The sequence below is a fragment of the Tachypleus tridentatus genome, chromosome 12, assembly GCF_004210375.1.
Source record: "Tachypleus tridentatus isolate NWPU-2018 chromosome 12, ASM421037v1, whole genome shotgun sequence".
Taxonomy (NCBI): Eukaryota; Metazoa; Arthropoda; class Merostomata; order Xiphosura; family Limulidae; genus Tachypleus; species Tachypleus tridentatus.
In genome coordinates this window covers 26,575,368-26,586,290 of record NC_134836.1, presented here as the reverse complement: position 1 = coordinate 26,586,290, position 10,923 = coordinate 26,575,368, and the positions used below count along the sequence as shown (strand labels likewise).

Below are 10,923 nucleotides of genomic sequence, written 5' to 3'. Positions count from 1 at the left end.
TTTATACCCCGCACCCCTAAAAAATTTTAATATGTTCTCGCACCCCCCACAGTAATTATTTATTTAAGAATAAAGGTGAAGGTGGCCAAAACAAATTTTTATAATGTTATTTCGCATCCCCTGGACGCTATCTCGCACCCCCAAGGGGCGCGAGCACACCTGGTTGGGAACCACTGCTCTAAACAATAATAAAGTATCACGTTGACACACCGAACAATACAGTGCTTTGATAAAATAAATAAATATTATGTTTAATATTAAAGTATTAAAATGTGAATGTATTTAACAAAGAACTTAAATATACATCGTTTTTCTAAGTTCATTACCTAGCTATTCTTAGTGAATAAAAATGTTGGAATATGAGTAGGGACGTTTTATCGTGTATTATTAAAGTATTGCTTTCAATAAAAGTATTACACGTTTTGGAGTAAATAAACAACAATAAAAAAGATACGTAACGAATGTCCAACACTCTTCATTAATCAATAAATATTTTACATACAACACAGAAAGAATCAAAGTTGTAGTGGAAAATGACAACTAAGCGACGTCCAAACATGATAAATTTAGTAATCTGTAGTTTTTAATAATATTTGATGATAATTTTGTGTTTTTGAAGCATGTGTATTTGTTCCACCACGGGTGGTATAAGCAGCAGTATTAATTAGTGCTAAATTAAGGTTAGCAGAAACCGTTAGACAAACGTCCACTCCTTGTTTACTACCGAAATAAAAGTACGTGTTGCCATTCGAAACGTATTATTTCTTCATCAAAGGGTTTCGGAACTTAAAACTGACAAACTTTTCACTTCAGGCTAGTCACGACCAAAACGAGAGGTTTTTAGTTAAGCAACCTACCGCCAACTAGGGGTAACTGACAGCTGTAAACAAAACAAAATAAATAATGAAATTTATTATGACTAGAACCATAGCTAAACATAAGCTATAGTCTGTTGCTTAAGTAGAGTTAAAAAAAGAATAGCACTTACACCATAACTAACCAACGAGAACAAGTCTTTTTGTTTTTTCCTTATTTGCATGCATCAATGTCACGAGCCCTCGTCACGTGACACGAATTGCGAAGAGATCGTGACGAGTAGCAAACAACAGATACATAATTAATTTTGATGTCATTGAGGTAGTTCTAAAGACGATAGGATCACTGTACACTGATTACTTCAAGTTTTTCTAGCATCATTCAAATTGGAGAATATTACGCTCAGTGCTTAGTGATTTTTTACTTTGAAGAAAAAAGGTAGGGAACTACAGAGAATCTTCATCACAGGATGGAAATAAACCGTTTTTTACAGTAGCGATGAGATTTAAAATATTGTTTTTGGCAGTATGTTATGACATTTATAGCGAGAGACTTTTGTTAAGAAGGTGAATAATGTTGAACCTTTTCATGAATATCTTATGTAGTGCTTATGTTACAAGCTTATTTAGTTTCAGGCCCAATGTTACATATTTACGAAATATTGTGCTTAAATAATTATAGAACTATCATGATAGAGGACTTAAATCCTGAACGAATTTCAGTGGCTCTCTTTTTATGAAGCTGATGACTCTCTAGATTCAACCATTGTAATGTTTCAACTGAATATTTTGGTTATAATTATACATTTCATCTCAAAATAAGTGCTAGACACAACCCAATCTCTATAATTCTTGATGTTGGTAACAACTCCATCTGTATTTCTTTTGTTGGTGGTAACAACTCCATCTCTACCTCTCTTGGTGATGGTAAAATCCTATATCTATAACAACTCTTGATGTTAGTAACAACTCTATCTCTGCTTCTCTTGTTGGTGGTAACAACCCCATTTCTACCTCTGTTGGTGATGGCAAAACCCTATCTCTATAACTCTTGGTGGTGACCATAATCCAATCTCTATAAGCGTTACTGTTGGTGACCACAATCCTATCTATATAATTTTTGGTGGTGACCACAAATCTATTTGTATAACTTTGTACTTATATCTGAAAATTAGGGTTCACAATCCCCGCTGTTTGGAACGGCTATACCTAATACTGTTGTTCTCAGCCTTGGTTGCTTGAGATGGCTACAACTAAATAACTAAATTTCTCAGTGCTGATTATTTTACCCAACATATTATTACGTGTTGGCAAGTAATTCATGCAGTATTTTAACGTGTTATTGCAGAAAGTGGCCGTTACAATTATACTGGATCAAATTTCTTTTTCTTGTAAAATCCAGATAAAGAACACTCTCTTCGTCCAACACCACGTAGGAGAAGAAAACGGAGGATATTTGACGTTGTTACCACAAACGGAGTTCCCCACTCGTACAACGGTAAGTCTGAGGATTTACAATGCTAAAATCAAGGGTTCAATTCTTCTCGGTGAACAGAACAGATAGCTCGTGGGGCTTTGTTATAAGAAAACACACACATCCACAAAGGGGATCGAACTCCGAATAGAGCTGCAAGCCTTCAGCTTGGACATGTGTGGAACTTGGTTCTTGTATAACATTCTTACTATTGAAATTCAACTGTTTAAATTCAATGGAAATACAAGAAACTTCCAGTATATAGTGACAAATCAAATAAACTAATAAAGTTGAACGTCATTAGAAAATCACATTTTTTTCTGGTGTAAAACAAAAAGTTAAATAAATGATGTTAAATTTCAAAAGTTACGAAAATACAAGTATTTGACATTTTTAATTTAACGACTTTATTGGTTTACTTTGAATTTCGCGCATAAGTACACTAGGGCTATTTGCGTTAGCCGTCCCTAATTTAGCAGTGTAAGACTAGAGGGAAGGCAGGTAGTCATCACCATTCACCCACCAACTCTTGGGCTACTATTTTACCAACGAATAGTGGGATTGATCGTCACATTATAACGTCCCCACGGCTGAAAGGGCGAACATGTTTGGTGCGACGAAGATTCAAACCCGCGACCCTCGGACTGCGAGTTGAGCTCCTTAACCACCTGGCCATTCCGGGGCCTGTCTCTAATTTAGAAGTGATCGACTACATACTATTGAATTATCTGAGTTATTTGCTTGATACGATACAAACATTAATATATAGCGTTCATATTAATAAATTCATATAATTCATAAACCTTTCAAGCGCTTTAGACAAAAAAAAGGTTAGCGGTAAGTTTACGGACTTCCAACAAAACTCAGCCCGTTGTTTAGCTTCGAGTTAAAAAGAAAACAAATACACAAAGACGAAAAATTATTTTATGATAGAATTCTATAACTTCATTGAATGACCACGTGAATCAGACTGTGAATCCAAAGGTCTTAGGTTCGAGACGTAGTACTTTCTAACACTTTTCACACTTTCAGCTTATAAGTGTTACAGTCGATACCTTTGTTTGGTTAAGAATAACTGCTGGAGACGGTGGGTTCTTGGAACTAGTTCCCTTACCAAGTTCAGCTGTAAATGAACCATAGAGTCCCTTACCCGGTTGTATAGTCCATTATGTGCACCAGGGGGCGTTCAAGTAAAAAATAAGAGATTTCTGTTATATCATTAATAATACGTTCGTGATCAGTTCTGATGGATAATGAATATCGTTAATCTTGTATGAATTATACATACATCTGCTTGTTCGGTTTAGCTAAGCTTATTTTTGCATGAGGACTGGTGGCATTTGGCGTGATACGAGAGCAACACAACGTAATCTTAATAAACCTGGCCTCTGACCTAAATGTCCTTGAGTTTCAAATCTCATTTTCGAAAGGAATTTACAGACATCCTGTTTGAACTGACAAATCCCAGTCATCAAACAACAAAAAAGAGAAACCTCAGGTTTAGGCTACGTGGCTGTTTCGTCGCACGAGGCTAGAAGAGGAATAAGTAAGTAGTAACTTTAATAAATGATTTCCGTTTGAAGTGTCGGAATCGATCTGGTTCTGTGGTAGTGACTACAATTTAAGAAAAGTATATTTAACTCTTTAAATTAATCTGCGTAAAAGTTGGAATTCACGATGTAATTTAAAAAACAATGGATGAAAGCGGATGTTTGATATAATAATATCAAGAGAAAACTGTGTTACAGCTATATAACACAATAATATTAACAGTGAATCAGGCTTAATAACATAATATCAACAGCGAATTACGCTATAACACAAAACAATATCAGTAGTGAACCAGACTAAATTCTATATAAAAGAGTAATAACCACAGCGACTTAGGCTACACGCTATATCACGCAATTATATCAACAGTGAATCAGGTTACACGCTATATAACACAAAAATATGTCAGTAGTGAATAGTAATTGTCGCATTAAGTAATACAAACAAGTACGATATATTGTCTTGCTAAATATTCAGTAATATAAACTTGGACGATATACTGTCTTATTAAATATTCACTAATCAAGACACAGTAGTGCGTCTTGCGGTCATAAAAACATCCTGTAGGACACACTGTTTGTTAGTAACAATTTAGCCATTTTTCACTTTCTGTACTTCGAAAAGTGGTAATCCAACCTCTTACATATTTTCAGTGGATGTTCTCTACTGGAATTTTACTTGACGTGCCAGATTTCAAGGCAGTACATTAAGAAATACATGAGTTACAACAGCTACAATTTTGATTGACTTCTTCCTTTTTCTTTTTCTCTTCTTCGCACCAAGAGTATAGAGTGTTTAGCGTCTTGTAATAGTAGCTTAAGCAGTTAACATAAATAATGATGCGTGAATGAGTTATACCGGTTGCATGTGGGAAGGGTGATGACAAAAAGCTGTTCATCTAAATTCCATGGCATTGATGCAAACTTTTAGTGAGGAAAACTTCCACCGCATATTTTAAAGAATATGTTTGGTTCTGTAAAGTAAAGTTCTGTTCCAAATACTAGGGATGCGATCCTAAGACTAATGTTGGTTACTATTGAGTGTCAATTTCTTATTTGCTGTGGTTTGGTTGGTTTGAAGTTAAGCACAAAGCTACACAGTGTTTTCCGGTTTCTAGCGTTTTAAATCCATATACATATAGTTGTGTCACTAGGAGGGGGCGTTTTATTGGTGTCTGTTGACAAAAACAAAATCCACCTTAGGTGTGAAAAAAGGTACAGCTAAAAAAGGAATGAGCGTGTGACTTGAAGGAAAGAAATCAAAACTGGCGGCTAAACTGGTAGCTACACTTATGGCGTTGATAAGAAGTTGACAGCGAATATTTGTTAGCTAAGACGATATTTCATTTTGCCCATCATCATGTTCAAAGTTAAACTACCCTGGTCACTGCTGTAAGGAAACAAGTTAGTTAAGAACATGTAACAAATATGTTAAACAAGGTGTACTGCTTAGACACTACTGCTGATTCTGAAACTCGCACAATATTTTTCTCAATTTAGCTCCAAACCTAAGTTTAAGTTTAACTGAAAAAATATAAGGATATAAGGCAATACCTAAGTTTCTCTTGCGATCTGGTTCTGGATGTCTTGGGAAAACTTTTTAACAAATCACGAAGACAATCCAGAAAGGATCGTTTCACTGGAACGTTAACCGGTGATTAACTGACTTCTCAAAGACGATTGAGAACAATACGATACTTACAAAGAAAACTATCCAGTAAGATCTTAGATGTGTATGTTTCTTTATCTATCTACATGGTTTTCTGTGCTGCTCAATGGAAAAAATATTTCAGCAATTTTATGGGGTAATTTTCTGTCTATTTAATCAATAAGATATACTTCGATGTTTTGTTTTAAAAGTCTGTCAGAATATCGCGTTGGCAATAATATATTTTATTATAAAGTCAATTAAGCGGTGTAGAAAAATATAATGTATATGTTAATTATTTGTTATACATTTAATAATTCCGTGGAGTGTTATTAAGGCAGCTTGCCGTTACTCGAAAATTATATATATTTTCACTAACAAGGGTGGTCGTGGAGGAGTGTATGTGTTCACGTTTTTACTTCCATTATTCTTAGGAAACCATCTGTATGTGGAGTACGTCATTATCTCGAAGTAGTCCCAGAACAAACATTTCAAACGTACAGGTAAAAAGATAAAGGCCATCGCAGCACACCAAGCCCCCTGGTGGTTCTTATCCACGTTGTCCTAACAGTACAGGAACAGCGAACAAATTTAAAAACTCGGGAAAGTCCTGATAGTATCAAAGGACGCACTCCCCCTGTTGACATTTTCACCCATTATGCGGTCAATGACTGTAGTTTTAAAGACGATAAACAGGTGAAGGACCATTAGAAAGGTAAATAAATTCTAAAGAACTTCTTTGCAGACCATCGCCGACCCATAAACCTCAAACTTTCACCTGCCCTTAAGTACCAACTTATGTGTATATGGCGATTAGGACAAGGAGTGAATTGTATCGATTTAGTTTTATGATAAAGATGTACGTTTCAGACTATTCACGATCTTATACAATTTTTTTTTATATCTTCGCTTCTGTTTTATCAAAGTTCGCGTCTGTCACTTTCGTGAAGTTACGTTGTTTTAACAAGACAAGGTTACACTTGATAATCCCATCTTGACAATCTGTCAAGTTCGTGACGACGAGAAACCCACTTGAAGTAAAAATGTATCTCAAAACGGCTGGTATGGGTATTAACACTTTTACTAATAAAGCACAGAACAATGTTTCGACCTTTTTAGGTCATCTTTAAGTTAACAAAGAGAGTTTGCAACTGACCGTTGTCGGGAACATGTCTTAAGGACGAGAGTATAAATGAGTATGGGATTGTAGGGGGAGTTGCAGTTAGATGTTAGGTTATTAATTAGTATAGGTATAAAGGTGTTCCTTTATATCGGTTTAATTTTGATTTAAGTTATTGTATAAGGAACACCTTTATATCTATACTAATTAATAACCTAATTTCTAACTGCAACTTCCCCTACAATCCCATGCCCGTACAAATAAAACAAACTGTTTACTATTATCACCACGTTGACCATGAACAGTACGTTAGCAAACCCCGGTGCACTCAGATTATTGGTTCAATATCAGGTTAATTTCTGTTCCAATCCGTGAAAGTAATTTGCTATAATCGAGGGGCGGACTGACTGGTGTTAAAAGTACCAAGTCTGACAATGCCACTTGCTGCTTACTGGCTATATTGGATTTATTAGAATATGTCAAATGCACAGGCTCGCCGGGCCGTTGCCTGGTGTTCCGGTGTGGCAATCAGATGGGTCATTCCGCCCTTGCCACATGTGATCACGGTTGTTTATTCTATATCACATTTCCATTTAACTTTCACCAACTTTGTTTGAAAGAGATTTTTAATACGATGAATTATTGAATATCCGGACAAGAGCAATGAAATTTAGCTTTGTAATAATGTTTCTAAGAGCTGTGCAAGCTGGTCACTAAGAACTGTTAACACGCTGAACAAATTAATCATATCACAACAACTTCTAACATCAAGCTCTTAGCAATAAGTGTTCTAAAGCAAATATATGCAAACACATATATATATTTATTTTCATAAGCAAAAGTATTTTAAAATAACGTGCTTAAGAAGTAATGTTTTAAACTGGGGCCCGGGGCATTCTCTCTCACAGGTTTGTGCCGAAGCGCACTAACTATTCGTCCTACATTAGATACCCCCGTTAAGAGCAGCATTCTATGTCACTTTCATTTGACATCAGTATCTCGTATTTTGCAACCAACCGCCTCGTTCAGTTCAGTTTTTATTTGGGGCAGTAAGACGGTAAAATTGAGTAGACTGCTGCCTAACCGCAACGTTTGTCGGATTACTTGTCCATTTAAACTGTATGTTGGGGAGAGGGTAAGTTGGTTTTTTTTTTTAATTTCGCGCAAAGCTACATGAGAGCTATCTGCGCTAGCCGTCCCTAATTTAGCAGTGTAAGACTAGAGGGAAGGCAGCTAGTCATCACCACTCACCGCCAACTCTTGGGCTACTCTTTTACCAACCGTCACATTATAACGCCCCCATGGCTAAAAGGGCGAGCATGTTTGGTGCGACGGGGATTCGAACCCACGACCCTCGGATTACGAGTCGAACGCCTTAATCCATCTCGCCTTGCCGGGCCTAAATTTTTAATGAAACACCATAACATCTACTCACGGTTGTAGTCTAGTAGTTAGTGTGGTCGGTCTGTGAATCCCAGGATTCATGGTTCGCGACACGTCTCAGAAACATATTCCGCACTTTAGGTTAATTCATCCACTATAAGATTTCAAGTTGAGTCTTACAATTTGGCTTGACAAAAATAGCCCTAGAGGTTGCGGAGGGCATTGTTGAATAGCAATCTTCTTTCTCTCTTATCTATGAATTCGAAATTAGCAGTGACTATGCGCAGATAGCCGTTGTGTATCTTTGCGTGAAGCTAAAATAAATCCTTTTGACTACCAAATGTATTATTAAGTGAATCAGAAGAACTTATGAGCATTGTTACAAAAACAGTTTCTATTTAAATATTTATTTTTCAGTCTCGTTTAATGTTGATACATCAAGTTGTGTTAACAAACAAATAGCTCCCTTCCCTACGCTGGTACAGCGGTAAATTTATAGATTTAAATCGCTAAAATCAGGGGATTCGATTCCCCTCTGTGGACTCAGCAAGTAGCCCAATGTGGCTTTGCTATAAGAAAACACACACACAAATTAAAAATAAAAGGAATATTGTCGTGACTACTACGACCAGTGAATGAATGTAACGTTTTCTATAAACGTGAATAAAGTTACAACGTATATCTTCAGAACGTAACTTTATTAACTCAGTAATTCGCCACTACAGCTCTGTTGAGAGTTATTCATACACTGATTCAAAATAGATTTAACCTGGATCAGTGAACTTTTGTAGGATATCGACAGCTTTTGAACAAAGTTGTAACGACGAAATATTAAAATACTGAGCTAGTAATAAAGTTATATTTCTGGTTAAGTACAGAGCGAAAAAGATGAACAGTATGTTACCTAAACCACAGGTCTACGAAGGTAACAGTGCAAAGGTCGGTGAAGGTGAACAGTACGTTATATAAACCACAAATCGATGAAGGTGAAGGACTCCAAGTCTCCAAAGCTACTCCAGATTTATCACTTCAGCAGTAAATTGTATGCAAATTGGGTTTGAGTGACAAATGACGTGATTTTGTTTGTCTGAAACACAACATTTTAGTTGAATGAAAGTTATCTGATGGTTCACATACAACTTAATCTTTCTGTACGAGTTTTTCGTAAACAACAAAGTTTATACTTGGAATATAAGCGTCTTACGATAAATTAAGTAAAATATTTTTGTCTTCAGTCTCGGTTTGTTGTGCACACAGTAAATTTTCAGTCTTAATTGTGTTAACCAGTGGAATTATCTGTAATTTTTGGGAAAATTTAGGTTAATTTTAAAAGAAATTTCATCCCTCTTGTATCAGGTTTCCAAGATAAGATAGTAAAAAAAAAAAAAAAATGTGGTCTTGAGTTACTACCGCCGTAGGCCTGAGAAAATGTTTCCTGGACAAATTTTGAAGGGTTTCTTAGTGGTCAATGTCTGTTTGAAGGGTTTCTTAGTGGTCAATGTCTGTTACCAGCACACGTTTTTTTTGTTTTGTTTTCTAATGCCAAGTATGTTCGAAACTTCTGATAGGATTATCTTACGTTTCTAACTCAAATAACCAGACTGGCTGTCTGGAAGATATCAACTTTCCTTTCTTCACCAGCAACCTTGATGATCTCCATTAACATACATGATTATCCACTGCGGAACGCCAAGATTTGGATTGATAACAGTAACCTAGAAACTTCAATAAACCATCAGATTTTATGTTATTACTTCGTATTTGTCTATAGAAGGTAGAGTTTTCAGTCTGTCTGGCTATTTTGTATATTGTCATTCCCAGTATAATTTGGGAGGAACTCAAGTGCTTTCTGAAAAATTGATAAAAAAGTCAGACAAAGGTGTCAGTTTGGTAGCCATTCCAGTTTTTACTAAATGAGGTCGTCGCCAAACGAATGTGACGTTTAATGCTAGGCGTAGCACGGGGTTGTTTGCTGATCTTTGATATTCAGTGAATGACACACACCGCCCTTACCTCTTCTTGTAGCTTTTGTTTGTTTCAAACACAAAGATACACAATGATTTATTTGTGCTGTGCCCACAACAGGTTTAGAAACATGATTTTTAATGTTATACGCCTTCTGATTTGCTACAGAGCTGCCGGAAACTGACGAAGTAAATGCTAATTTTTAACGAGTGCATAAGTTATTTAAGAAAACAGTTATCGAATCTAAGATATTTTATGTAGAATGTTTGTCAGTTTTTCCACAGAATTCATGCTGAATCACGTTTTCCGAAAGCAAAAGTATAAATGTTATTTTCAAGTAATTATTAAATACGATATTACAATCACAGTGAGCCATGACAAACGGTTAAATCATGACCTAAAACATTATATTTTATACTCTGTTGACAAAACATCTCGTCATCTAAGATGACGGGTAATATTTTTCAAGTTAATTTCAGAACTTAATTTGCATTAGGCAAGTTCAAATATAAATGATATTTTAAGTAAACTGTATTTTGAGATAGTGATTATTCGTAAATGCACTTGTTTCAGCTGATCGAATCGACTTCCTCTGACTATGTGAAGTTTCAACCACATATTCTAATCTGACAGAGAGATAGACCAATGGATCAGAAAATTTTAATAACAGAATATGGACCAGACTTGGTCGATTTCCATTGTATTCGATTATCACCGTTTCCGTTTAGTAAATCAAGTATTCTTCTCTCACGAATCTTTGGAAAAGTGTCGATGAAACTTCTGTTATGGTAATTTTTATCGTATATCTACTGTAACAGATTTACTGTTATACATTTATTAATATATACGCTTGCTTCAGTTTAATGCATGTAACGTATATTGTTCAATGTGTATTACGCAAGTCCCGCATGTTCTCTTAATTGTTAGAAGATTCTCAAGTGTAAGAATCGACAACATATATTTTACGA

The 10,923-nt window shown here is 35.7% G+C and overlaps 1 long non-coding RNA gene across 1 annotated transcript; it reads left to right on the top strand.

Annotated features, from left to right (window-relative positions):
* The first annotated feature begins 1,106 nt into the window (after positions 1–1,106).
* Positions 1,107–10,722, top strand: LOC143235377 (uncharacterized). The gene is made up of 3 exons (XR_013019148.1): positions 1,107–1,254; positions 2,218–2,313; positions 10,529–10,722. It is a non-coding gene; the product is annotated as an uncharacterized LOC143235377 (long non-coding RNA).
* Positions 10,723–10,923: the final 201 nt, after the last annotated feature.